The sequence below is a fragment of the Sesamum indicum genome, linkage group LG10, assembly GCF_000512975.1.
Source record: "Sesamum indicum cultivar Zhongzhi No. 13 linkage group LG10, S_indicum_v1.0, whole genome shotgun sequence".
Taxonomy (NCBI): Eukaryota; Viridiplantae; Streptophyta; class Magnoliopsida; order Lamiales; family Pedaliaceae; genus Sesamum; species Sesamum indicum.
In genome coordinates this window covers 7,684,762-7,689,076 of record NC_026154.1, presented here as the reverse complement: position 1 = coordinate 7,689,076, position 4,315 = coordinate 7,684,762, and the positions used below count along the sequence as shown (strand labels likewise).

At 36.7% G+C, this 4,315-nt stretch overlaps 1 long non-coding RNA gene across 1 annotated transcript; it reads left to right on the top strand.

The window, feature by feature from the left end:
• Window positions 2,270–3,440, top strand: LOC105172197. Its single transcript, XR_848635.2, has 3 exons — window positions 2,270–2,646; window positions 2,786–2,848; window positions 3,002–3,440. It is a non-coding gene; the product is annotated as an uncharacterized LOC105172197 (long non-coding RNA).

Below are 4,315 nucleotides of genomic sequence, written 5' to 3'. Positions count from 1 at the left end.
ATGCAATAGTTGAAATGCATCGTCCCGAACGGGTTGTTCGCCAATTCGGGATGAGGCAGAATGTACCAGAATCGACGAATACCCGTGATATGAGCCTCCATTAGATTTCCCGTAAAAATCACGCGGGCACAGATTGGTCCCTGCAACACATACAATATATCACTAGATGGCAAAGACGATATGACACGGTTGTACATAGGCCACTCATTTCCAATAGAAGGGAAACAGAACGAGGTTATTGGAGTGGTACTACAACATAACAAGAAATTTCGTATCGTCATCTACTGATAGACGTGTAGAAAGCGGGTACCAACCTGGAGAAGCACCTATGTTGCAAGTTGTAGTACGTTGTTATATAATATTACATGTTTTATTATATATATATATTTAACAACACAAGGCTCATTATTTTTCTACACTTTTCAGGCAAATGAGGTGAATGCCCTTGAAACTTTATGTCGATCTAGACCACTAAATATCGAAGGATATAGTCAATTGGTGGATAGATTTGAACATGAATTACATATTATCAAGGAAGCTATAACCCAACAGCCACAACAAATTGCTTCTCCATCGGATGATGCTCCCACAACATCCCACAGGCAAAGAAGAAGTTCTAACCGAATGTTAACTGGTTCAGTTGAACGTCATGATATTAGGATGGATATAGCTAGTCCTTCTACAGTATATCCACCTCAAGATTATTACGTACCTCAACCGCCTCAAGATTATTACGTACCTCAACCGCCTCAAGATTATATATGCCTCAACCGTCTCAAGGTGATTGGTTTCAATTGACTCCATATATGTCAAACCAAACACAAGATTATTCTCTTGACCTTGGTCTTGGTTTTAATCAACCATATATACAAGGATATAATATTTCACCAATTCCATTTCCATTATTTGGTGCATATCGTGACAATGTGGAGTCAAGTTCCGAAACATCAAGTCGGTTTGGTGGTGAAGAAAATGAGGCGCAAAATGAGCCAGTTCAAAATGTGGGCGAGGAAATAAGAAGACCTAGACGTCAACGCCACAGACGACATTGTGGAACGGGTGGACATTTTTTATATTTGTAATTGTATAATTTAATGTAATTTTTTACAATTGTACAAAATAAATAACTATTACATTTGTACCCTTAATTGTAATTTTTTAAGTTAATGCAATGTTAATTTTATTAATTTTTGGATTTTAGTATGTTGTTAAAATTAATTATATATAAATTAAATTATATAAATATAATTAAACGAAAAAAAAAATGCAAAATACCAAGTCGTGATTCAAAATCCCAACTTGAAGTCGGGATTTACTACCCCGACTTCAGGTTTTTTGCCATTTTCCCCATTATTTTAATGACGAGTCGCGATTTCAAATCGCGACTCGTCATGTTTGTGTTATTTATTTAAATAAAATTATAATAAAATAATTTTTTTTATAATAAAAAAATAATTAACTCCCTTTAGACTTAGCATAATTCCGACAATTAGAAAGCTCCTGAAGTCAGCAATATTTAAATTCAAATTTTGACGAACAACTCTGTTAATCGCAGTATGGCCACGAATCTCACAACCCCTCCATAATTACATTACATCTTATGTTAATTTCATATTTAACCAAATAAGATAAACCATATCTTTAGGTCGTGTTTACTTGCAAGTATTAAGAAGTATATCCGGCATAGTCGTCGATATACGCCCGTTTACATGCAAATTGGCCAGCCCGTGACTGATGACCAAAGCCCGGTCAGATGCTTTACTAGTTGTTGGATTACAATTCTGGGATTAAATTATTCCGAAGACTCTGCGTTCTTTTTTCCCTAATTTGCCCCTTCATTCTTCAAATTATATTCCCAAATACTGCCTCTGGTTGTTCTCCTTCCTTTTCCAATCTAGATCTCTATTGCCCATTGATCTTCTTCCTAAAACCAAAGCAAAAATGAGAGAGTGCATTTTAATCCACATTGGACAGGTCGGTATTCAGGGAGCTCTACTACCTTGAGCACGACATTGAGCGGCGACGCGACAAGGAAATTGTTCGGATCTAAGCCAATCCTTGATAAAAATGGACGAGGCTGGTCGCGTTAGAACCACCAGGACGAGGTGAATCCAATGATGGTAGTCTGCAACCGGAATTCGTCCGAATGGCGATGAATCGAGGCAAAAACCGTTCAGAGTTCGTGGTCAGAGCCCACTCTTTCTAATGACGGTAATTCGTCTGAACACGCGATGAATCAAGGCAAAAACCGTTCAGATTTCGTGGTCAGAGCCCACTCTTTCCGATCAATAAAAATCCAAATTGATGGTATGAAAATGTTCGTCTTGGTGAGAGGGTTGGAACGATATATGATATGCCCAGAAATTCATTGGGACGACGCAGAAATCTTAGACAGAAGACTCCGACGAAAAGGGGCGATCCCGTCGACTTCGGCCGGCGTGCGAGGGCGTATCCGGCATCGGTTCACGGTTAAATTTGAATCGGTTCTTAATTTCCAAAGAGAAAAAGATTATATGGAAATACATGTTGTTGGGAGACAAAAAGCGACAACCCAAAAACCAAAGAATTTGATTGTTTGGTTGACAGCAGCCAATTCTTGAAGTGCTGCTTCATCAGTGCAGTCTCAAGGCAAAGCCAGATTGAAAGGTACTGGCAATGGGGTTCTTGATTCAGCGAGTGAAAATTTTGGAATTTCGTGCACATTTTTTTGGAAATTATGACTACCCATTTGTGAATTTTGTTTGATATAAGCTAGTTTTTTGATGTTCTAATGTTGGGTGTTTAGGGATCAAGAGACATTATGGAGAAGCCTTCCACTAGCAATGTCAATGGTAGCTTTCAGTCTGAGGTAATAAAACTTTTGATTTTAGGAGTTTTTTGGGTTCTCGTTTGTATGTTTCTTTGTAGCTTTGATTTTCTCTATTTGAAATGTTATTTTTAATATCCTTCATCAAACTGATTATCAGTTTCATTAACTGATGTTTTATATTTTTGGCCGCAGTTAAATGAAGAGGTAAAGGATTCAATCAGCAGTTCTGCTACTAACATCATCCTTAACCATGATTTCTCTGGAGGACTTCATTTGTGGCATCCTAATTGCTGCAATGGATTTGTGGTACCCTCGGAGTCTGGTTATCCTCAGTGGCTGTCATCTAAATTAAGAGGACATTTTGTTGTTATTACAAACCGGACAGAATGTTGGCAAGGCCTCCAACAAGACATCACTAACAGAGTTTCTTGCCAAATAGTTGTGGTCTTAGGGACAATCTGAGAGGAAGCATGCGAAGTTGTGTAAAAAGCACTACAATTTGCATGTGTTGTTGCTTTTCTTGAGCTCTGCAATGTATTGCTACCGTTTTTGCTATGTAATGATTGGAGAGATTTGCTATGCTATTGCGCTCGATTGTATTGTATAAAAAACACTCTAAATATGGCTTCAATTCCCAGCTGCTTGTGTTTTTCTTCATTTCAATTTCTTATCAACTTGTGCTTTAAGGAGTTAATGAAGTTTTTGATAAATTATTACACTTTCAAATGTATGTTAATAATTTCTATTTTGGTCCTCACTTTTGTTCTTTTACTTCATATCAAAATAATGGATTGATTCTTTTGTTTTTCATTTCTTCGCACAAAAAATTGGTGGAAGTCAAGCATATGTGGAGGGAAACTCAACTAGAAGTGATAAAAATTTCTAGGGGCAAAAAGGTAATACAACTAGTAAATGATCGATTTAATCCTTGTAGGTAAATAGAGTTGTAAGGATATATTGCCATTCTTGTCTGGGAAGTAAACAGCCCAGTACTTATCCCAATTGGCACAAGCCCAATAATAGTCCCAAATTAATCCAAAGACGGATATGGGACGCAACCAGGTAAACACGACCTTACTTGATATATTGTGTAGACATCATATAATGACATACATCATCAAGATTTTGTATTTTATCTTCAACTTAGCATTTATATGTATAGAGAAAGGAGAAAATCATAGTTTCTAGTTGTTACAAAATTTAAAATATAAATCTACTAAAAGTTTAATACTTATCCAATTATATTGCTAGAACTCCCTACCTAAGATGACACCAATGACTCACTTAGTATACTGATGATCGACTTATGGTCCAATTAGAGAGTCGCTTTGTTACTTGTTCCCTGAAAAATATATAGTAAGGAATGGGTTCCCTACTCAATAAGTATAGCTAACCAGTCTATATATACATATACGTATACAACAAGTCAAGTATAATGCAATTGCACCAACCAATAAATGTTCATCATATAGCAACACCAGAAGTAAGAAAATAACACTTGCCCAC